We start from the raw sequence: 26,083 nt of genomic DNA on the forward strand, positions 1-26,083 counted from the left end.
TTTATCCCCACCAACAGCAATGGGTGCAGTTTTACTTTTTTGTGCGCTAAGTAGGTGCGCCTCCCACTGGATCATGTGGTGTTTTTTCAGATGGGTTGTTTGGCCTCTGGTACCATAGTTTGTACCAAGCTTACCCCGACTAACACCTTGTCGACAAATTGAGCATATAGCAAAGTTGTCCTCCTTACTGCTGACTGAAAAGAAGTCCCAAACTGGGGAGGTGAACTTTCTTGTGCTGCTGGAGGTGCCACTTGCAATGCCGGATGAACTGGTGGGTGTGCCTGGAATTTGACTCTATGCAGTTACAGTACCACTACCTACTGAGGTGGTGGTTGTGCTGGATGTAGGTCCCTGCGGGGCCTTTTCAAATGCAAATATGGAAGTTGGAGGTTGTGTTGGTGTTACCTGTGTTGGTGGTAACCGTGCCACATCCCTCACAGCAATTTGGGATGGGGTAATAATAATGTTGGTCTCCATCTCCACCGGGGCGGGAGTGATGTTCATGATGACTGACTCATCATCATTCTCCTCTTCTACATCTTCCTCCATAACTCTAAGGTTTTCTGGAACCTTCCTTTTCCTTAACCTTGTCACGTGGCGTGCCTCACTCTCAGGCTGACTGGTGGGTTCCAAGTGGTATTTGGATCTTCAGAAGGGGGGTTTGAAGAAGAAGTTGATGGACTAACCCTCCTTTTCCTTGCTGGGGATCAGGAAGACAATAAATCTTCTGAAAGAGTGGCTTGCTCTTCTTCCTCTGCAGGAAGCTCGATTTGAACTGCCCCTACTTCGGGAGAAACAACTACTATTGTGGGCTGTTGTTGCGGCTGTTGTTCCGGCTGTTGTTCTGGCTGTTGTTGCCCACTTATCTGCTGAGTTTATGCCTGCATTAACATTTCAACATCACTGCTCGTTGGCGTTTGCGTGAGTAGACTGGCTACCTCTACAACACTCATAGGCTTGGGCCTAGGGTGGTGGGGTGGGCCCGCTGATGCGGACGAGCTGCTCCCAGCTTGGTCCCCGTGCACCGCTGATGCAGGCGTAATTTTTTGTTTCCCAAAAAACATCTTGGGCGGCACACCAGTCTTGGTAAGTGGCAGTGCCACTTCCTTCTTCTGTTCCTTCTTCTCACTGGCAACTTTCGTAGTACTGGAGGACCTGGTACTTTTCTTTGGGGCCATCATCTTCCGATGTCAGTAGGATGCAGGTGCACAAGTTGCAGAGATGTCTGTGGGCACACATCACGTGACGTCGTGCGCAGCCGGACTTCTGTCTGGCAGTACAACGGGTGATGATGACACCTCCTCCTCAGTCTTTTTGCACACCTAAAAGCAAAGAAGCCAGAAGAACATCAGTGAAATGTTGCATTTGTTGTTGTGGTTCAACTCCTACTAGTACAAACAAACAAATATAATATATAACTTAGTGTGTGGTGGTCACACTTGTTAGTGTTATATTATTATATGTTATTAACTCAGATTAAGTTATAAAAAAAAATAACAGTGTAGCCATTTGTGAAACTTTGACAACAAGGGCTTTCATGGTATACTGTGTACACACAGGAAGGATAAGAAAGAAGAAGAACAAAAACAAAAATGCAAAAGTAATGGAAGTGGAACCTGTTTGGTATTTATTTGCGCATCACATCATTCAGGGAGCTGCAGCTGGCAAAGGGGATGGAAGCAGTAAGCCAAGAGGAACAAAGGAAAGACATGCAGGCCTATATGACAAAATCAGCACACTACTAAACTACCACCACAAAATGGCCACCAGCCACATGGTCACTCACAGTCACAACAAGCTGGAGGCCTGGAAAACAACGAACTCAAGCAGGCCTGTATGGCCAGACAAAGGAGGCATGCTAAACAACACAGCTTTAATGCAAAAACGAAAATCCACAGGGCTGGAAAGTTACACAACAACCACACCACACAGACACACATCCAACAAAGGCATTTATTTACAACACACCAAAAAAGTGAAATACCCCCCAAAAAACACATTGTGCAATTCAATCCAATGCCATCCATGCCCTAAATGATTTTTAAATTCAACAGACGCCACAGAGACAGTTGTTTCATGCACCCATGAGTAGCTCTGGGCCTACTGGCTGAAAGGCCTATTGGCAGACTAGGCCACAAGCTTGCAGGGCTATGGAAAAAGCACACTGGCTGGCTCCACAAAATGGCCGCCAGCCACATGGCCAGGCCCACAACAGCAAGAAAGGGAAGACAGACAATGCAGGCCAATGGCAAAAGCACACTGTCTGTCTTCAAAATGGCCGCTAGCCACATGGCCAGGCCCACAACAACCAGAAGCCTAGGCCAAAAGGAACAAAGGAAACACATGCAGGCCTATATGGCAAATGCAGCACACTTCTAAACTACCACCACAAAATGGCCACCAGCCACATGGTTACTCACAGTCACAACAAGCAGGAGGCCTGGAAAACAATGAACTGAAACAAGCCTATAATGGCCAGGCAAAGAAGGCATGCTAAACAATACAGCTTTAATGCAATAAAATGCAAAAACAAAAATCCACAAGGCTAAACAAGGTGTGCAAGCTACACAACAAACACACCACACACACACACTCAACAAAGGCATTTATTTAATACACACCAAAAAAGTGAAATACCCCAAAAAATACACATTATGCAATTCAATCCAATGCTATCCATGCCCTAAATGATGTTTAAATTCAACAGACACCACAGAAACAGTTGCTTCATGCACCCATGAGTAGCTCTGGACCTACTGGCTACCCACAATAATATATTTTTTAAATGTTGAAAAGTACAAAAATTGTAGTTGCAGCAACTGCAATGCCCCAATCAAACAAACAATACCAACTTACTTGTAAAATCTCAAATTCAAGAGTCCTCAAATCCAATGATATATGATGCAGCAGACACAAAGAGTGATCCTTCCAGCTCCAAATCCAAATGAAAAGTGAATAGGACATGGACAAAGCACTGGGCGGAGCCTGCTGGACAGGAAGTTGGACACTCTGGGGCACTTCCTTCCTCTCTTAAAAAAAAGTTTTTTTAAAAAAGGACTCCTTGCACGACAAAGTAGAGCCAAATGTCAATCTGAGGAGTTTTTTTTCATCCAAATCATCATTTTCGAGAAAGTTTTATGCTTCTCCAGAGATATTCTTGTCCAGATTGCAAATTTTGAGTGTTCGGCATCGCGAGCTTCACCAAACTTCCGCCAGATGTCCGATTGTGCGTCCAAATAACGTGTTCGCGAGCGCACACTCTCACGGGACGCGAAAACACATTTTGAAAGCACAAACAAGGGAAAAACTCCTCTACGCCGCGAATCGCAAAGTTTTCAGTAACTACGCGTTCTATGTGGAACGCAGAGTTGCCACAAATCCGCAAACTCCGCGAGCGGAGCGGATTTTACCGCCCAGGGTTAGTTTCAGCTGGATACTGCAATCTCTATTGACTTTAGTTAGATGGGAACTTATGACTAGGGGTCGGCGGAACTCATGGAGTTTCACTCTGTGGAATTCCACGGAGATACATAAAAACTCAGTGAGATTCCACAGAGTTCTGCAAGCAGGTGGATTTCAGCATGCCATGCTGCTCGCGCTGATTTTTTGCATTCGGGGAACTTGTTCTGCACTGTAAAATCAGCACAAATGGCACCACACTGTGCTCCAGAGGGTGCAGCTTTTTTCAACTATTGAAGTAGAGTGAGAGCTTTCTCAATGTGAACAGTCGCAACTTGCCATAAGTGCCGGCATTGAGAAATCTAACCGAGATGCATTCCAGGGCCCTGAAATCGCGCTAGGGGGCGCAAATACTTGCTAGCGCTCTGCATGCCACTTGCAAGAAAAAACTACACCACACAGCGGTTGGTGGAGTTTTGACGGAACTCCCGATTCCAAGTAGAACACGGAGTGGGCAAAACTCAGAGTACTCCGCCAGCAGAGATTAATTTTTCACCCACCCCTACTTATGACATTTCCATCAATGTTTAAATTCATTGGTTATGCAGTCTTAGCACCAAGACACTTCTTTTGGTACTTGTGCACTGCGTAAAATATTTTAGCAAAACATTTGTTTTTACTGCAAGCCAAACGTTACACAAGATTCTCTCTTCAGAACATTGCACAATATTTTTCATGTTAAGAAAACATGTATTTTAGCTGTGTATCAGTTAAAAAAGCTCTGGTCTGATCAGAACTAATGCTAGGAAAATGTGTTCAGCAAGGAGAGTTTATGGCAGCTTAAAATCCTCTAAAACCCAGTGTTCTATCGGCTTGTGTACTAAGAGCAGAGGTTAGAGGCCCTCTCTACTAAAATCAGCTCTTCAAGTGTCTGACCTTTCTGTTCAAGGGTTTGTTTTTAAGTTAAGTTAAACTTATTCAAAACAAAGCCTGGCATGGGTCAAATTTTAACTGTGTACAGTCACGATAGCATGCCTCATGTTTGCTTGCAACTCAGATAAACTCAAAAGCAAAACTGCACAGCATCAGTGTGAATATCTCCTATTCAATCTCATTAGTGTTTATCATCAAATATCGTACTTTACAAATATTTATGAACACTTCTGGGACTGTCGTGTCCTATAACACTTCGATTTACCTTTTCCATTAGATTTCCTTTTTTTAATTGTTTTTTATTTTATAGATATGCAATACAAAAACAAAATGTAGAGTAATTCAATATGGTGTTACCCAACCCACCCCCACCCTCTAATCTAGAAAAGTGAGTTTTTACAGCAGCAAGGAAAACAAAATTATCTTAAAACAATAATCCCAATTCAGCATCCTCATAAGAAATCACAAAAGAAAAGAGCGAACTGTTGTGCAAACATCATACCAACTGTTAATACACAAAGTGCTAACAGCATCAAGTGCCAGTGCATAACTTTTTCAAACTATGAGCATGATTGTACCATTGCTAAAAGACTATTAATAATAAAGTGCTTTGTGCTTCTTGTGCAAACAGCGCAGACATAGTGTGGCATACAAAAAAATATCATTTGAACATAGTAATGTGCAATATGCCAAAATTGATAAGAAGAAAAAAGTCCTAGGAGTTCGTTGGATTGAGCCCCATGGATAAAGGTTCCCATATGTCTAATCCCATCTTTTTTGCACTGATGCCTTTTTTAGCATAGATAGCCAAGATTGCATGTAGCTACCAATCGGACCAACCATTGGGAGAATAAAGAAGGATTAGGGTCTATCCAAACAGAAGTTATACAGATCCTAAGAATTGGCATAGCCATGAAAAATAATGCCCCACCGCTCTTCCTGTCGTCCTATCCTGTATAAGTTTGAAAGAAGGGGACCCCTACATAATCAATAGATTTGCTATACGTAGGGACTATAACAATATTAGATAAAGGACAATAGCAAATTTTAATTAATAATTGACCAAACTTGCCAGGTGTATGTATGTATATATTTAACTATTTGGTTGAAAACGAAACAAGAGATATGATTTGTTGATTTCATTTACTTATATTCTTTTCTATATTCTTTTATGCTTCTTATAGTTACTATGCAATAGACGGTCCCCTAATGAAGGCAGCTTTGCCGAAACGCGCGTAGTCTCCATCTGCCGCTTTGCTTCCATCGACTACTTTATTGACCGTATTATCATTCCCTTAGGATATGAATCTTTATTAAATTCAGAATCACTGTTCATCATTTTGAAATAATCACTGTTTCTGTATATAGATACTTTATCTTTTTGTATAATAATAACAAATAAATGATCATAAAACACCTAAATATGTTTTTCTAGATCTATATTTGGAATTGTATTGATTAACTACGTATAGATATATACCTGGTAATTATTGGCAGTTTTAGTTAAAATTTGCCATGATCCTATCCTGTATATCCAGTAAGATAATAGTGAGCGTCCCTTAGGAAGCTCTGTATTTTTTTGAGTAATGGCTCAAGTTTTAGACAGGTGGAGAACATATGGACAGAATCAGCACTACATTCCGCACATCTAGGGCAGAAAGTTCCTTTGCCTGTCCCCCATTTTGCAATTCTGCTGGGTGTGATGTACAAAAAGAAGTTAGTTTTGTAAAACTGTGCCTGTAGTTTGGCGGATAGCAAGTCGCTCTGGGCCGCTCGCATGGCAAGATAGAAAGTATTATTGGAAGTATCCAATTTTTGTTGCCATTTACTTGCAGTCTTGACCATGTCGTCAGGCATTAGGCTATTCAATGCAGTGTATATATTCCTGATGCAGGGCAAATTAGAATCATTCAACTTGTCAATAAGGTCAATTGGGGCAAAACCTACAGGCCCGCCAATATTGCGTACCAAGAAATCACTTATGGCAATGTATATGAAGGCCTCGCTATGGCTCAGATTGAATTGAGTCCTGAGATCGTTGAAGGGCCGGATTCCTTCAACAGATATCAAATCTCCTAGTTTTAGGATGCCCGCTTTGTGCCAGTTTGGACAGTATGATCTCCCGAAAATTGCTGGCAGATTAGAATTATTATTTATAGGAGTATAGAAGTCCAGTCTCCTCAGACCTAAAAGTTTGCGGAGGTTAGAGAAGACCCTACAAGTGACCAACAAGGTCTTAAATCTGACCCGCTTGTAGTATCCATATTCTGTCGCCATAGGTAGCCCCAAACTTCAGCCCCAAGCAATAATTCGAAGGGAGACAGGAGCCCTATTATTGTAGAAGGTGGTTGTTCATTCAGTAAGATAATGCTGTTCTGCAGGACCGTGGCCCAGTAGTACAGCTTCAGATTGGGGAGCGCCCACTCCCCTCGTTGCCGAGGAAGAGATAAAAACTTAAAAGACCTCCTCGGCTGAGCGTATGCCCAAACATATTGAGAAAAAAGTCGTTCACATCTCTGAAGCATTATCTTACTGAATTCCAGGGGGATGGCCCTAAAGAAATAAAGCAACTTAGGAAAAGATATCATCTTAAGGACGTAACACCACCCTACTATGGTCAGGTGCAAATTATGAATCCGATTAAGTGCTTTCTTGGTTTCAACTGCCAGCGGGTTCATGTTCTCACTAACGATTAGTTCAATATCGGCCACAATGTTTACCCCTAAATATTTAGCCTTTTGAACAACCCTGCTATCTGTCTTTATTTAAGATGATCTGTGTCTTTGTTGAGTGCATATCCGGAGATCTTACCAAACTCTTGAGCCTCCTGTTCTATAGCTAAGATGGCTGCCTCAGGGTCCGGAGTAACCAATGCAAGATCATCGACATAGGCCATGATTTTAGGGTTCAGACCATATCTACTCACAGCTGGAATTTCTTGATTATTTTCTATTTTCTCGATGAAGGGGTCTATGTATATCGCAAATAGCAATGGAGAGCAAGGGCAACCCTGCTGAGTACCCCGTGATATCTCAATCGGCTCCCATTTATTGAGAATCTGGCTGTGGGATTTAAATATAGGGCCTGCACAGCCTGAATCGCCTTAAAGCCAAAATGCATCCTCCTCATGACGCCCCAGAGAAATTGCGAGGAGACCCGATTGAATGCTTTTTCAGCATCAAGTAAGATTAACGCAATCGGATCTCCTGAAACTTGAGCGGCATCAAACAAGGTGATGGTCTGCCGAATATGTTCGGTAGTCCCTTTTTTAGGAATGAACCCATGTTGCCACTTGGACACAAGGTGTTCTATTCTGGAAGATATTCTAGATGCAAGAATTTTTTTATAAACTTTAGAATCACAGTTAATAAGCGTGATCGGCCGATATGAGCCCATAGCTAGCGATGACTTATCTTTTTGGGGAAAAATTACTATCTTAGCAGATGACCATGAATCTAGTAGAGGGGCCCCGTTAACCCCTTCAGCGCTCATGACGGAGCCACTCCGTCATGAGCCACGGGTGCCGTGTGCTCATGACGGAGTGGTTCCGTCATGCTGCGGCCGTTGGCTGCCGCTCCTCCCACGCTGCGCTGATTCCCCGCCTGTGCGGGCGATTAGCGCAGTGGGCGGAGTCATGACGGAACCACTCCGTCATGAGCACAGCTCAACCGTGGCTCATGACGGAGTGGCTCTGTCATGAGCACAGCGCCACCGCTCTGCCCCCAAACCCCCCCCAGCGCTGCGGCGGAATTCCCGCCGCAGCGAAGGGGTTAAAGATGGAAACGACTAGTGTGGTAAACAGATCTTTTATTTGAAGGTAAAAGATTTTATAGAATTCCACATGGATACAGTCTAATCCAGCGGCTTTACCATCGGGCAGGCTTGCTAGGGCTAGGGCACTTTCTTCCCATGATGATGAATGTTAGACCTGTCAGCCCTAGGGTGGTCTTACCCCGTTTTTATGCCCTTGTCGCCTCATTTTTGACACCATCTTTTTCTTGGCCCTAGGTCTCTGGGCGCCTTACCACTGCCAAACAGTGCTGAGGTGCAGGTGCTCTCTCCTAATAACATGGCTGCCACAGGCCCCTGCTACTGCGGAGTGGCCATTGCTTACACGCACTAGTGGTTAGGAGCAGGCTGGGACATCTTGATACTGTATCTTTACCATCCCGCCTTTTTGTCCCATAGACAGATATGTGGAAGCTCCTGGAACCTTCCAGCATTGGGAGGGATTATGCTTTGCCGTCTTAACAGGAGGGTCGCCTGACCTAGGGGTATAAGAGGAAAGGAGGGAAACTGAGCTAGTCAGTTGGGGCACCTCTGGACCTGGGGGAACCTCTGCTAGAGCGTAGGCGGTTGGGGCTAGGGGAGGAACCTACATTACTGGGACTGACTGAGCTTAGGCCCTGCTGTGCCCAAGTTAGATGAGGGACTGATCTTGCCCAGTGAGGGGGAACCCAGGGGACCAACTCCAGTGTGCTGCAGGGAACCATCCTGCCCCTCTATGCCTGCCAACTCAACCCCTACTCTCCCCACAAGAACCTGCAACTGATACCAGCCATCTACTCCCCCCCAAGATAAGCGCTGTGTCATCCAGGCGCTATAAGGAAGAAGGGGACTGCCTGCTGTGGGCACTGCTGATCAGGAACTGACAGTAAAGCGCTGTGCCCACCTAGCGCTAAACTGCCAGAACTGCGCCCCCCTAGCGCTATATGATTGGAACTGCTGTGCCCCTGCATGTTTAGACTCTCAAGCGCTGTGCAACCTCTCAGCGCTACGTCGCCATAACACCCCCGAATTGCTGCTGTGCATCCCCTCCCTGCACGTTGTGCCTCCCAAGTGCTGTGACCGCTAAGCGCTACAAGTTCCCAAATCACCTCCGCAGCCCAGGTACCTGCAGTCTAGCGCTGTGCTTGAGAGAGCGCCAACCGCTGTGAAGCCGGAATCACTGCTGCGGGCCCCTGCGCTGGTGAAGGAGAGGTGCTACAGCTGATATCACCGCCGCGGCCTATGCGTTACGAGGTCGGAGGCGTCCAACACCGCTGAGGCCCCGGCGACCCCCAGGAGCAGGTTGTGCGGTAGGAACCCCGCCGCCGCCCCCGGAGTGAGGAGAGGGCCGCTGCGGGCGCTGTGCAGGCTGCGTGAGGCCTCAGGGGCGTCTACGGAGCGTTGCAGGGCAACTGGGGCGCTGGCTGCGTGATACGCCGCGCCCCCGGTGAGCCGCGCTCCCATTGGTTCCCGGGCCTGTATAGGCATCGGAAGGCCCGGAGCCGATCCTGAGCGCCAGCAAGGGGGCTCTGAAGTAAGCGAGAGCCCCTGGCCTCCCCCCAGGCCGGGACCGGAGTGGCATGGAGGCCCGGAGGGAGGAGCGCAGGAGCAGCGCGGGCCTACCCAGAGCTGTCACCCCAGGTAACACCCCGGGAGGTGGGCGATTGGCATACGGATAGCGGGGCTGCCGAGGAGATAGATTAGGACGGGATGGCAGCCCCGTGACCGCCCCTCATCTCAAAAGAGGCCACGAACACGCAGCAGTGGCATGTTAACCCCCCCCTGTTGGCCAGAACTGACGTGGGCTGCCCCGACTGCTACCAGTGAGGGGCGCAGCCTTGAACAGTAAAGAGGCCTTCCCCTTTCACCACGAAGGGGCCATAGGGGATTCTGGGCCTGAAAGAACCTGAGTCTGTGTACAATAAGTGTTGTCTCATTGAAGAGGCCCCAAAAGTGATGTCGCCTGGATTGATAACATTTCAGAAAGGTTGCATTTATTTCCTCTCTACCTAGGGGATGTTTTGATGTGATATGCAAGCTCTGATGTTCCTAAATGAATTTGCATCTGTTGTGGGGCTTAAAGGAATTACCTGTTGCCATGAGATTGCCTGTTTCGTGCCGAAATGAATTCAAAGTTGCCCTTAGATTTTCTGCGCTATTTACCTGGATGGATTAATAGTTATCTTGAGATTCGCTGATCCATTGATCTGAATGAAGTGACTGTTGCCCTGAAATTCACTGCTTCATTACTTGGACGAACTGATTGTTGCCCTGCGATTATCTGTTTTAGCTGCTCGAATGAATTGACTCCTGCCTTGAAATTATCTGCATTATTCCTGAAATGAATTTATACGCCATGTCTTGCATTAGATAAAGAATCTTGTTTTATCAATCAACCTGGTGTGGTGTCCTTCATTGTGTGCGCATGACTGAGTCCGGGTGAGTGAGTGCTGCACAACCGCTTTACACATTGCCTTCTGGCGCCTTCCTACCTCGTGCCAAGCTACCACGTCGGAATTGGTGACCCCAGTTCTAACAGTGAATCTTCTAGTTGATCATGTTCTTCCCTGCTAAGTTGAGTAAGCGTGACTGTGTTCAGGTAGATGAAAATCTCGGCCTCTCTGGAATCTGGTGAGCTAATATTCTCCTCTGTTTATAAGTTTTTATAAAACTCTCAAAAGGCCCCTTGAAATTTAATAGGGTCATTAGTAGTCTCCCCCGTAGGGACTTGTATCAAGAGTATTTCGTTGGAGGAGACCTGCTGTCTGGTTCAAATGGCCAATTGATGACCGATGAGTTCACTGCACTCGTAGGTTTTTTCCCGAGCAGAAGCCCATTTTGCAGCATCCTTCTCTGCGAGTATCGACCCAATTTCAGCTTTAATGGCTACCACTTCAAGCTGTGCTGCTTCAATTTCAGCCCTCATCTCCTCATCTGGACAGCCTTTGTTAGTTTTTCTTCTGCCTTAGCCAGTTTATCCTGTAACTTTGAGATCTGCACTTTTTCTTGTTCATTTTTCCTTATAGAGTACCGTAAGGTTTCACCGCGGATACATGCTTTTAGTGTGTCCCACACCACCATGACAGGTGCAGACCCTATATTTGTCTCGAGGAACTCCTGGATCCAGTCTTTCATATACATCTGGTATCCGGTATCGTACAAGAGCGCTCTTTCGAAGCTCCAGGATGAGATTTCTCCGCTAGAACCCAGCCCCTTTATGTTTAAAATGAGTGAATTGTGGTCCGACATGAATCGCGGGGCTGTGTCAATAGTAGAGTCCCAGATCAGAGATGATTAAACCAGAAAATAATCCAACCTTGCAAGAGAAAGGTGTGGGGCTGAATAGTACGTATACCCTGGTAGATTCGGTTTTAGATTAGCTCACACATCGCTAAGCCCATGAGTGTGCATTAAGTTTATTAAGTCCTGATACACTTTTGGCTTCCTGCCTGTATATTTCCACTGATTAATAGCTCTCCAATTGCTAGGTAAACTAATATTAAAATCACCACAGATGATAACTGGGAGAGGCCAGTGGGCTAATTCTCCTGAGATCCAATCTATTACCCCAGGATCATCAGCATTGCTTCCATAAATGGAGCATAGGGTAAAAGAAAAATCAGGCGATAAACTGCATCCTGCTATGACCCATCTTCCAAGGGAGTCAGATTTCACCCGTGTAGCTTTAAGTAGACAATTCTTTTGAGCCAATATATCTACACCTTTTACCCGTGCTCCTTGAGATGTCCCCCCAAGTACTTTTTACCCCAATCAGAAGATGTCTCTGAGATCCCTCAATGTGAGTTTCCTGGAGGCTAACTATGTCAGCCCACAGCAAACGTAGCCCTTGTGCCACCTTCTGCCTCTTCTGAGCATCATTCAAACCGCAGATGTTCACTGATATGATTTTCAGGTTAGTTATCTTATTCATATTGATACCTGGCTATGTTTCCCGAGATTAGACAAAATACAGTTACATTTGAAATACAGTTAGAATAAGTCTGAGATCTGTCGCAAACAGCTCCACCCTTCTGGGCATAAAATAAATCATTATCTTGTTTATAATGAATATAATATTCTTTTTCCTTCTGCAACACACATATATATATATCTATAAATATTTTTTTTCCTCTTTCCCCCTTTGCATTTTTCACCTCTTGGTTCATTCTCGGAATAACTAAAGCAATCAAAATAGTTAACACTTAGGGGCCGATTCCGATGTCGGAAGGTCCATCCGACATCGGTCAGGAGCCATAACCGGCCGACCTGCTGTCGTCGGTTACGGCCCTGCTAGTACGATGCGACCGAACAGGGTTCAGTCGCACTCGTATACAACACAATGCAAGCATGCATTCCGAGCGGAATGCATGCTTGCATCATGGAAAGCAGGGGTGCAGTTCATCCCTGCACCCTGTGGGCGGCACCCCAAGGTGCCTGCCACCGGGTGCAGGGATCCACAGAGGGGCGCCATAGATGCCCCCAGGCCGACATTCAGCAGCCTCGCACCCATGGGTGCCCTACTGGGGGCCCCCAAAGACAGTTTCCGACTGCCTTTTCGTGCCAGAAAAACCAGCACGAAAAGGCAGCGAAAACTGCCATCGTACTCCCTCGTTCACAAAGAGGCGGCCGGGGGAGTACTGAGGGATTTCCGGACGGCGGACGGGCTCTCCGAGCCTGTCGTCCGCAATCCGGAAATCTGTGTCGGATTCCTTTCCGACCGAGCCCATCAGAATGGCTCGGTCGGAAAGGAATCCGGACAACATTATCCGATTCGGTCGGAGCCATTCCGACCGAAATCGGAATCGGCTCTAAATTGTTCTCCCGCCACGGTTCTACTTGAGAAACACGCTTCCCCGCCCAACCCCCAAAAATAGAGCAATCAGGAAATCCCTGAATGATGGTCATCAGATATGAGTTCCCGCCACCCATCCAAGCCGTGTTTGTTTGCTAAGAATTTTTAAAGTATAGCCGGCAGTTATGAGAGAGAAGTTCCCTTTGGAAAACCTGGCGAGCCCCCCCAAGCTTATCCATCCCGATAACTGATAGTAAGGAAAAAAAAGCGGAAAGATACAATAGAAAAGAGGTGGGGACTGACATATACTGAGAGTGTTAGTCTTTATTGACTAAAGTGCTGACTAACTATTCGCCTTTCTGGCCTTGACTTCCCCAAGGAACTCCTCTGCCTTAATCTCTTATAGAAAGATGCGAGAAGATCCATTCATGATAACCTTTAGTCTGGCCGGGTTCATTAAGAAAACCTGGGCAACCTGCTGTTGGAATGGGGCGATTAGCTGGCGTAGACGCCACCTCCACTCTACAGTGGCATGACAAAGATCAGGTTTAACGAAGAACAGCACCCAATTAAAGCCCTTCTGGGAATTGGGACGGGCCTGATCATTGACCAACTGCCTAAGCAAAAAGTTCCCAAAAAACACCAGAAAGGCCCTAAGTTTATCTCCACTGTAGCTGCTGCCATCATGTCGCTTCCTTAAGTTAAAAGGGAAACGGTGTGCCCACTGGATCTCATGATCCCAGTTCCAGTTAGAGTGTTCAGGAAAGGCATCTCGCAGGAGTTTAACAATGAAGCGCCGTGGATCGTCCCCCTCCGCCCCTTCAGGTATCACTAGTAGGCGGAGGTTATTCCGGCGTTGTCTGTCCTCCTGCTCCTCCATCTTTGTCATTAAGTCTGTTAGACAAGCAGCTTGGGAAGACCCTTGGTCTTTTAAGGCAGTTACTTCAGCTGCTAAACTTTCTGTGCGACCTTCCACCATAGTAACCCTATCTCCGATATCGGTACAGATTTTGCTTAGCTTTCTCATGCCCCCTTGCAGTTTTTTAGCGGCCCCCTTGGCGAGGCGACTGTCCGAGCCGACCTCTTCCTGAAACTGCTTTATAGAGACCAAAATGGAAGTTGGAGAGGGCTCTTCCGTAGTTTGGGGTGCAGCTCCTGTATTCCCCCAGTGCAAGGGTTTCAAAGCCTCCTCTCCATGAGAAAAAGAAAGCTGGGAATCTGAATAATCTCACTTCAACTGGCTGCGTCTTTTTATCTTGTTACGTGTACTCTTCTGGTGCTGAACAGTCCCTGTGTGACTACAGGGATTACTGTCATTGTTGTCAGAGACATCATCATCACTTGTGCTAGTCAAACAATCCTCTGTTGCAGATTCAGAGCCATCAGATACAGAAAGAAAATGTTTGCCAGTTAAGTCAGGAGTCTGGGGAGCCAGCACACCTGGGATGTTTCCATAATTTGGGAGTGATTTGTAATTTCAGTAGTCTGAGGAATGGCTTCCGGTTCTTTACTACTGGAGACTGAGGCCAGGGTGTTGGCGTCAGAGACGGGCAGACAAGGTAGTAAGATTCATATTGTTGTTTAAGAGGGCCGGGGGGGCCTGCCGGCTTGATAGTGTCAATAACGCCGATATGGCACTCTGCACCCGTGGTAGGATTTTCTTTAATGTGTTCGCCCAGTTGCAGTAAATTAAAGTTCCCTTTTTCCATCAACAGTGTGTCTCCATGCTCACCCCCTGGAGGCAGTGCGGTTTCAGCGGTAGGAGCTGGTAATTTGGTGATGGTAAGGTGTTTAACAATAGAGGGCTGAGAGCCCACCTTAGGCACTCCTCCTCCCAGAGTCTCCCCGCTGTCTTTTTGGTGCCCCCGTCTTTCGTTTACCTTTCAAGGTGGTATCCGGTGCCTCGGCATCTCCCTGGCCGGCGCTAACAGCCATAGTCTTGGGTTTGGAGCCTCTCGCTCCACGAGTCTACATGCCCCGCCTCCGCTCCCGCTGAGCCTTGGATACAGTCTTGATATGAACCAGGAGCACGATAACCGGCCGGCAGGCAAGTGTGTCCTGAGACTTTTTCTCTGGGAAATTCAAACAACCACGTCTGGCAGCCGAAACTCTTGGAATGATTCGGCAGCAGATACGGGTTTCAAGATACGTTCCCGGTTCCTTCAGGCACTGCATCCCATGTCGAGGTAATGTAGCTGACTGCCGATAAGCTCCTACACGGCGAGGGCAGCTGAGCGGCAAGAGATCACACTAACACCATCTTGCTCCCTTTAGTTTTCCATTGGATTTCCAACTGAGAGTTGATGCACTTTATTTGAAGGCTTTGATTGAAAGTAGATTTTGTCCGTCAAACACAGGCAAATCTTTCAAGTGTGGGTGTGTGTATGTAGCTGAAAACTAAAAACCACTAAAATTGACCAGCTATGGTTCTCAGGACCACCTACATCATATAGCACTCCAATGACATGCATCTTTGTGTTCAAGTATAGCATCGGCGGTTGCAACAAGTATAGCATCGGCGGTTGCAACATATGAAGTGTAGCATGGACCCTGTAAGCAGAGTGCACTATTGGTCTGATAACCAAAACTGAACAATTTCATTGGCTTTTGATTTTCAGGGTCAAATCGAAGGCTGCATTAACGTTTGTTTATGTAAAGGATTTTTTTGGGGGGGTTTAATTATGCACTTTCTCACAAGCTTGGGAAGCATTTGCACACCTATTGTAGGCAAATTCGATGAATGCAGTCAACAAAACTGAGAAAATAAAGATTATGACAAGGCCTATGTGTCCCCTATGTGTTCCCCAACGTTTCGTGTACATGCATGTACGCCATGCATTTTCCCTCCATGGCCTGTCAACCATGATGCCTATGCTATAACGTGGCCTGCCATCAAGTCTCCCATGAGAGAAACGACAAATCTGCACTGAGGCCTACACGTTTTGCATCATGTTTTCCTGCACTCGTGCCATTTTCATGAAAGCCCATTTTGTGGCTCAGCCGGAGCCCGAAAAGAGGTTTCAGGCCTCAGACGCTCTGAGAGCTGCAGCTGCGTATCTTTGGCCTCGCACACTTGGGCCTCAGCCAAAGGGACCCAGTCCGGGGTGCCGAGATAGTATTGAGCACGGTTATCTGCTTACTCCTACTGAATCACATTCCTGCCTGGAAAAGGAGGAATAAACAAAACCCGCCTGCAAAGGATAGAGCCTAGCCTTTCTGTCTCCCTTTCAGTGATTGCAAAGCTCACGTCAGTGAAAAACCCATAGCCCCCATGTAAGGCCCACGCAGTGAATAAAGAAATAGAAGCCACATCGGCTCTTGGTGATAGGCAACCTATGTCCCAGATCAGTTCCTGCTCCGGACTTTAGATATCAGATAATACAAGATGTGCTGGTCGTCCTGACACTGAAGGCCTCTCTTCCAGACTCCCCGGCTGCACAGCAACCTTCCCCCAGTTACACGTCAGTTACACGTCATGCTCGAGTTGAGCACAAGTAAGGCAAAGTTCCAGTAAAGTTCCAGCTGATCACGCAACCCCCTCCAGGTACCCACCCACCTATGACACTCACCTATGACTCATCAAGTGGACGCCCACATGGACACCCACCTTCACGCCTACTTACACGCCCACATGCTCTTATCTCATTCTCTCTTGCTCTGCCTGAAGCGCTCCTGCTTACGTATAATATGGAATGTATATATACTGTGCTCTGTGAATAAAGTTAGAGAAGACCCTTCCTGATCCCTTGTGGTGATGGAACCATTCTCCCTATAACTCGAGTTATTGGAATAAAGCCCTTTTGAACCTGATACCACGGACTCAGCCTCTTGCTTTATGCATGATCCTATTGATACCTATAGAAATTATGAGTGCGTAATACTTTATTTACGACAAAACTTGCAGTGGTTTACTGGGCAAAACTGATGTCAATCACTGCGATAGGGTTTTCTACTCAACAAATCATTTTTGATGTTCGCAGATCATAGGAGATTGTGATCACCCTTTATATATTTTAAGTCAGTGCATTCACATGTGTGGGTCTGCGTAATATAGGCTGGATCTCAATGTCTTTTCTGAGAAGGGAATGACGGGTTTTGTCCTCCACTGGAGTATGCCATGAAACCACCCCCTTCGGCCTCACATGTTGTTGGTTGGCCCAACAGTGTCCCCCAAATAAGTTATCTGTAAAATTGGTGTGCATATTGATCACAGAGCCTGGAATTGCTACAAAGTCAGAACATTTCCAGTGGGGTAATCTGGATTGCAGCAGCTCTACAGACCTTTATCACAGATGCACACTACTGAAACCACGCTAGCCAATTAGAATGAATTTAAGTTCAAAATGCTGCTCAATGATTTCTTCAGGTTATACTAATTGTACATTTGCTGAGTTTGTGCTGCTATATTACCAGTTACCATAAAACTGCTGGATAGATTTACATCGAACCACAAAATATCTAATCAGATCTAAGTTGTATGCAACATTTCCTGCATACTTGCCAAGCACTTTTTAAAATAGCAGAGAACGAAAATTAACATGTGGATATAGGATGCACCCTTCTAGAGCGATTCCCCAATAACCTTTGACCCCCTTGATAAATCTTCTATACATTTTGAACAAAGAACCAGGTGAATATGCAACAGTTTGCATCCAATTATGGTGATGATGAGTCAAACGTATGCAAAGTTATCAGTCCTACGATAATAAAGTTGCAACCATAACTAACAGTGCCTATCACTCCTTTCTAACAGGTACTGAGGAGTGGATAGGTCCTCTTTTATTTATAGTTTCTCTTTCATTAATGTTAGATCTTGCTTTAATTAAGAAATACATTTTTTTTAATAAAGTGAAAACATTGCACAAGACAAATCCCACACCAATTAAGAAAAATAGAGTACATTTTAATAAATTATTTGACATCAACACAACAAAAATTCAGGTAGTAGAACTGGAGTTATGATTTTTTAAAGTTTAAGTAAAAATGTAGCACCTAAAAGATCAAAGTGCCAACCACAGACATCTATCACGTATGACTGGGTCAAAGTCGAAAAATATGGCCGACTGCAACGGAGCGCGGGTCGAATACAAGAAGTGGATGGGGCCCTGTGGCGCTTACCTTCAGACTTTGATGAAATTTTTAAAAAAATTGCCTGAGAGTAGAAGGTCAACGAGGCAAGGCTTCAGGCAGTGTCCGAGGTGGAGGCGTTGTCGTTGGCGAGCTGCTGGTCAAAGTCGCTGGATGGTTTCCACTTCCAAACTTACGGCCTGATTTAGATCTCGGCAGACAGGTTACTCCATCACAATGGTGACAGGTACCCCATTCGCCAAAATCCATTACATTCTATGGGATTTATATTTCGTTGTACGGATTATGCATCAATGTTGTGGGGGATTAACCCGTCCACCGAGATCTAACTCAGGCCGTCAGTCTCTTTTTTGGTAGTTGAAAATCTCCAGCGGGATGAGACTGGAGGGGAAGAGGGCTCCACGAAGACAGATACCGCTTCTGCGAAAGACCACTGAACAGGATTTGCTGCTGCGGAGAAGAACATAGCGGGAGTTGCTGCAAAGTCAGGCCGACCGGTAATGTACCTTGGGCAGATAGATGAGAAGGTTGGTCCTGGTGTCCCCTCGGTTATCAGAGCAATTTTTTGCCAAACATTTTCTAAGTGCCAAGTTTTGGATTTTGGCTGACTGGGCAGCTTTGCAACCACTTCTAGAGTTCGGTCCAGGACTGGCGGGCACCATTTGGAGGGTCAGAACTCACTCAGGCAGGGTTTAGGTGTGAGTTGCAGATGATTGGAGCCTTTTCTGTCCCTGAAACTCTGATCAGGAGGCCAGCCAACTAATCCTTGGAGTCAATCTGGCAGTCCTGGGTTCAAGCAGTGAAACAGGGCTCAAGCAGCAGGACAGGTCTCTGAGAGTACAAGGCAGTCTTCAAACAGCAGAGAAGTCCTTCCAGGTGCAGCAAAACAGTCTTCTGGAGTACACAGCAGGCCACAGCAGCAGACAGTCCTCTGAAAGTCCTTCCGCAGGTCCAGAAATGGAATTGCAGTGGGCCTGAGGGTCCTATTTTTATACCTGGTGCCTTCTTTGAATAGGAGAAGTTTCTAGAGCATTCCCTTTGAAGTCCTTGGAGTTTCCTGCCTCCCATGCCCTGGTTCTAGCCCCCAGAAGTGGCTGGCCTGGAATTTGGACCATGGTACTTGCCATTTTCTGATTTTATTACGTATGAATTTGCTCCTGTTAAATGACTTACCAGCTAACTAGTCATCCACCGAGAAAACAGGGAAAGATTGTAACGTGAATTGGGGATCCAGGACCTAGATCATGTTTTTTTCATTTATCCAGCTCTGGGGCCGATTCCGATCTGGGTCAGAAATCACTCCGACCGAGCCGGATCTGGGGGGTTTTCCGACCGAGCCGGACCCCTACAGTCCGACCGAGCGAGTACGATGCGCACGTATGCTGTCGGACTCGTTTCGGTCGGACTCCCATAGAAGTCAATGGGAGCCAGTCGTACGACGCGTACATGCGCTCCCATACTTTAAAATAAAATAATTCTATAATAATTTAAAACATTCAATTATTTAACAAAATTAAAACTTACATTTTGCAATACAATAAATACAACAGTAGGGAAAATGTTGGATAGCGAAGGGGTAAAAATTACTATTCCCCCTCCAGTGAGTGCAACAGTAGGGTAAGTGATGCATAGCGGAGGGGTAAAAATTACTATTACTATTCCCACTCCATGGGTTAAACAGCAGGGAAAGTGCTGGATAGTGGAGGAGTAAAAATTACTATTCCCACTCCAGTGAGGGTAACAGTAGGGAAAATACCGGTTAGCGAAGGGGTAAAAATTACTATTCCCACTCCAGTAAGAGAAACAGTAGGGAAAGTGTTGGTTAGCGGAGAAGAAAAATGACTCTTCCCACTGCAATGAATGCAACAGTAGGGAAAGTGGTGGATAGCAGAGGGGTAAAAAGTACTATTCCCACTCCGGTGAGTGCAACAGTAGGAAAAGTGTTGGATAGCGGAAGGGTAAAAATTACTATTCCCACTCCAGTGAGTTTAACAGTAGGGAACGTACTGGATAGCGGAGGAGTAAAAAATACTATTCCCACTCCAGTGAGTGCAACAGTAGGGAAAGTGATGGATAGCAAAGGGGTAAAAAATACTATTCCCACTCCAGCAAGAGAAACACTAGGGAAAGTGTTGGATAGCGGAGAGAGAAAAATTACTATTCCCACACCAATGAGTGCAACAATAGGGAAAGTGCCGGATAGCGAAGGGGTAAAAATTACTATTCCCACTCCAGTTAGTGCAACAGTAGGGAAAGTGCTGGATAGCAGAGGGGTCAAAATTACTATTCCCACTCCAGTGAGTGCAACATTAGGGAAAGTGCTGGATTGCAGAGAAACAAAAATGACTAATAACATTTAAACAATAGATTTTTTTTTTTAAATCATTAAAATAAATAAAGAATATTAAAAAATATAAATTTAAAAATATTAAACATATAAAAAGAACATATATTATAATATATTACATATAACAAAAAGCTACAAATATTATATAAAATAAATTAATAAATACATTTAAAAACAATAATTATTTAAAAGGAGCAAATATTAACATACGTAAAATTATGTAAAACATAAATGTTTTATTTTATTTCCTACCCTATAACACCACACCAATAAAAAAACACTTAAAAAGTTGTATTTAAATGTATTTCCATAATTAACATAATTAATAATCAAGTAAAAAGAATTATTAATAAAAATAATAATAGAAATTAATTGAATACACATGCTTTAACACTACAATATACACAACACACACATAAAACTAATTACACAATTACCATATTTATTTTTTATTGATACATTTAAATTAATTAACAACTAATTATTAATTAATCAATTAAAAATAAATTACTTCCCACCCTTCCCACCATTTACACCTATAAACACCACAACACACACCTAAACTTAATTACACAATTACCATAATTAATTATAAATTAATTAAAATTAATTAACAACTAATTATTGAATCATCAATTAAAAATAAATTACTTCCCACCCTTCCCACCATTTACACCTATACATAGCACAACACACACCTAAAATATTTCCACAATTACCATCATTAATTGCCAATTAATTAGATAAAAATTATTAACAACAAATTATTAATTCATAAAAAAATACTTTTCACATTTAACACTATAACATCTGAATTAAACAAATATTAATAAATACAAAATATTCAGTAAATTTAATATAATTAAATTACTTCTCACCCTATTCCACTATAAACCCACAACCCGCTACGGTATTAAAACGCAAAATTCAAATAAAAATAATTTATAACTACTAAAAATAATCAATACATTTAATATAAATAAATTACTTCCCACCCTATTCTCGAATAAACCCATAACCTGCTACGGTACTAAAAACGCAAAATTCAAATTAAAATAAATTAATTACTAATAAAGGTATAGCACATACAATAAAAATACAAACAATTCTTATACAAAAAAAATACATCACATACATATAAAATATATACTAAAATACATAACATGAATACAAAAATCGATATTTTAACAACTGTATTTTTGCAAACGATATTAAGAACTTTGATATTTTAAACATCGATATTACATACCTAAAATCGATATTCTTCACCACTATAATTTTTCTGGCGATATTTCTGACCCACGATATTTTTACATTGATATTCTGGGGCCGATTCCGATCCGGGTCTGAAAGCACTCCGACTGTTTTCCGACCGAGCCGGACCCCTACAGTCCGACCGAGCGAGTACAATTAGCACGTATGCTGTCGGACTTGGTTCGGTCGGACTCCCATAGAAGTCAATGGGAGCCAGTTGTACGACGCGTACTTGCGCTCCCATTGACTGAATGGGTACGTCTCGAACAGGTGCGCCCCCTACAGTGGGTACGCGTCAGTGCCATCCACGCCGTACATGCCAGTGTGGGGGAGTCCCATGTGTCTCCCCCTGTGTGCGAGTCGTATGGCTGCGGGTGTCGGGGGGTCCGATGCGGACCCCCGAAGTCCGACTCCGGGAGCTTTTGCGAGCCGGACACTCCGGCTCGCACAGGCTGTCCGATGCGTGCATCGTACTGGCTCGGTTGTGAATCGCATCCATTGCACACCACGGTTAGCTTACGACCGAGACGTACGGAGCGGTTCGGACCCGGAAACGACTCGGTCAGTGAATTTCATGTAGCTCGCATCGTACTGTCTTGCTCGTATAGCTGTACGAGTCGGGCGGAAAACACGCGTACGGCTTGTAGTTTTTTCGGCCGGATCGCATTCGGTGCCCTTCCGACCCGGATCAGAATCAACCCCTTTGTCTCTGCACCCTTATTTTGTTCTTACTAGATTAACAGAAAATAAATATCTACTGACACTAAAGACAATTTTCTGCGTAGTCTCAGTCCTTAAAACTCTTATTGCATCAGAACATGTTCTAAATCCCAGGTTCCGACATATTGGCTTTATCCATTTTCGCCTTTGACTACCATATGCTGGACAAAGGAACAATATGTGGGTGTCATTTTCTGGTGCGTTAGATTGACACAAACGACAGCCATTGTCAATAGACTCACCATTTTTGCAGCCCCATTTGGCTGTGTTGGAATACACTTGCAAAACACCATAACGGAACTTCATATATATCGATTTTGCGAGTTGGGGATGGTCTTCGTCCAGATATGGCTCGAAGAATGGAAAAGGCTTTGATAAAAGAAACTGATGCGTCAACCTACCAATTGCAGAACTGTGGAACCTACTGTTTTGCACAAACACCCAAAATTTACTTTTCAGTATCTTTTTTACGGACGGTCTTATTAAAGCAGGGGTTTCCCAAAGGTGGTTGAGCCCTAGTTTGCAGAACCATGTGTGCATGTGTTTGATCCACGGGAGAGAGAGAGAGAGAGAAATTGATCAAATCTTAGGATCTCTTCTAGGCCTTCTCTATACCTGGCTAACTCTGGAGTGCTCCATAGGCGCACCCAGAATAACAAGGGTCTTAAAATTGCTTGATGGTCTAAGCGTTTTAAATTCAGATCAATGATAATTGGAATCACTAGTGTTCTTACCGGGAGGCATCATAACATCTTCAGAAACGTATTTTCTTCCCCTGTAAACGTATTCCTGCAGGAAGATCCCCAGAGTTCTGCATCGTATAAAGCCTTAGATTGTTCTCTATACTTATATACTTCAATTGCGGGGGATACAGCTTTAGTAATGCTATTCTTATGTTTTTTTAGTGTTGGTGCAGAATTATGGATCAAAATGGCCCTGCTTTTCTGCAAACGAGAGGACTACATCAGTTTGGCATCTAATATATTACCCAAATAATTAAAAATTTCCCACGTACTCTAGCCTCTGTTCCTGGATGGTAATATATTTTTGAATGATTTGTGCGGAAGGATTGCCATATATTTGGTTTTATTGGAGCTGATTTCTAAACCTTTTTATGGCACAACAATCACTGAATGAATTCAATAAGTTTTGAAGGACCTTCGGGTTTGTGAGATTAGAATAGTATCATTAGCACATAACAGGGCTGGAACAGGCACCCCACTCAGCTTTGGAGAATCGTGACCGCACCCCAAAGATATTCTGGGGCATTGTTTACAAATAATGAAAAGAGGGTGGGTGCCAGCACACAGCCCTGTCTTACACTCCTCCTTATGGGAATTGCTTCAGTTAATTCTCCTCTTGGTCCCCACGTTACTTTATTATACTTTTCTTCATGTAATCTTATTAGCTGAGCAAGGAGATCCTCGGGTACGCCTTGTGTTTTTAAGGAGTTCCAAAGCAAATTTCTAGGAATAAGGTCAAAGGCGGCCTTCAAGTCTATAAAAGCTATGGACAAATGGCCTTTCTTTAAAACAGTATATTTCCAACCCAAACAAAGAAGTCTAAAAACCTAATCAATTGTGCTAGTTCTATTATATCATTAGGAGAGCGTTATTGGACATTAGTTGTAACACTTTTTATAAAAGATATGTATTTTAGGCCTTTATGATTTTTGTCCAGTAAATGTATTTAAAAGATCGCTATGGAAAGGAGTTTATGTGTACATATCTTTCAATAGCACCAATTTCCTATTGTTTTTTAAGAAGTATTGTGATTGTATATTGGTATTGTATTGTCTTGACCTTTTGTGGACCTCATTGAGATCCAAATCTTAATAAAGAATGTAATTGAATTCATTGTTATGTTACGTTACATTATGTTATGTTATGTTGAAATGTGTAGCGCACTAAACAACTGAGAGGGTATCCAGGCACTTGGGCAAGGTGTGTAGGTGTGTGGTCCCAAGGTGCTCATATGAAGAGACAGGTCTTCAGCTTCTTGCGGAACTCAAGAAGTGAGGTGGAGGCTCTGATGTGTTGAGGGAGTTCATTCCATGTCTTGGGTGCAATGTAGGAGAATGAGCAATCTCCATTTTTGCTTTGCGTATGGGGGACTGTGTGCGAGTAAGAGTGAGGCAGAGCATAGGTGTCTTGTGGGTTGGTGAAAGTGTATGTGGCTGTTGAGGTATTCTGGTCCTGTGTTGTGTAGGGCTTTGTATGTGTGCATGAGAGGTTTAAATTAGCTGCGCTTGTGAAGTATTACCCTATCACAATTATGTTTGATCAAAGAGAATGGTATTGTGAGAATGTTGCATGATACACAATCAACTTCTGTCTAATATTGGGAGTCAGCCCCCCTGGCTTCTCAGGATTAGCCAATATTTGCCAGCGAAAGATTAAAAAGTAATGTCGCTAGAATGCACCCTTGCTTGGTATGCTTAATGGTTGAGTGATCAGCTAATGTTTGTACCCATGTGTCACTACATGAAGATTGAATGGCACTTAAGTATCATCCACAGTGGTGCCCTAGCTATATTATAAATGTTGCTATAAATCTATAAACCAAGCATAGAGCTCTTTTCATGTATAAGTCCGTTTGCAGACTTATACATGAGCATCAGCAGTGTAATCATATTGCTAGTGGTTACACTTCCGCACAAATGCTTGTTTGGAACCGTTGCAATAGGGCACTGTCCATGACCCATCTTTGTGGATCTGTTAATATAGTGAAGCAAAATATTTTGCTTCTAGGCCCAATACGCTTATCAATCTATAATTGCCTGGATATGGCTGAGGGCCTTTCCTTTTTTTAATTGGATGCAATGTTGAACCATTCCATGATGATAGTATAGCTGCTGAAAAGTAAGAATCATTAAATAGAGGACATAAGAGTTTGCTAGTATATAGTATCTGCCTAAAGAAAAAGGTCAACAGGCCATTGGGTCTTCAATTTGTCAGAGTTCAATTTCTCAGATGTCCGGGATAGTGCAAACGCCCTTAATGGATTTAAGCTATTTACTCCTGTCTGAGATGCAGATTGGTTATTTTTGGACAGACTCTCTGGCACCCAAGATAATACATGCATCCCTACTAGATTTAACCTTTTTCTTGCTATTTGGGGTACAAGTAGACTATTATTAGTCGCTCGTCTCGCAGGACTGCTTACCGCTTTGTAGGAGTGCCTATTTTGAGCGTTGAAGAAACATTTAAGCCTCTACATTTGCCTACCATTTCGGGGCTAAGATATCATTAACAGCCATCTTTGCTGCACCCCGGTCCACACTATTTACATAGTTCAAAATATTTCTCAAATACTTTGTTTTGCTGATGATCACCAATGCAATCAATTATTTTTCCATGTTTAGACATTATTCCATATACTGAGTGCTTATAGGGACCGCAGAGTAGTCTGAACATTTGTAAACATTGATGTTTCTGCTGCATAGATCTAGCTTCATATAGCACCCTTGTGTTTTTTGTGCTCTAAGCTCTGACGTAAATCAAATTGAATATGGGTGCACGTTTCACTCTATAGAAGGAGCTATAGGTCTTCAACAGGCTAATGTACTGTTCAAAGAATTCAAAGTTAGACCCACTGTCTCCATAAGCCTAAAATACGTTTCCACAGTGTGCACTATGCCAAACAGGATGGGCAGTCCCTAATTTCCATTGTTGTAATTTAATGACCACATTGATCTTACCTTCTCCTATTTATTTGTGGCCATCCAGTGTACGAACCTGCTGCCACAATCTTTCATTAATCTGCTACTTCAGATAAGATGA

This window comes from Triturus cristatus, chromosome 10 (assembly GCF_964204655.1).
Source record: "Triturus cristatus chromosome 10, aTriCri1.1, whole genome shotgun sequence".
In the NCBI taxonomy this organism is placed as follows: domain Eukaryota; kingdom Metazoa; phylum Chordata; class Amphibia; order Caudata; family Salamandridae; genus Triturus; species Triturus cristatus.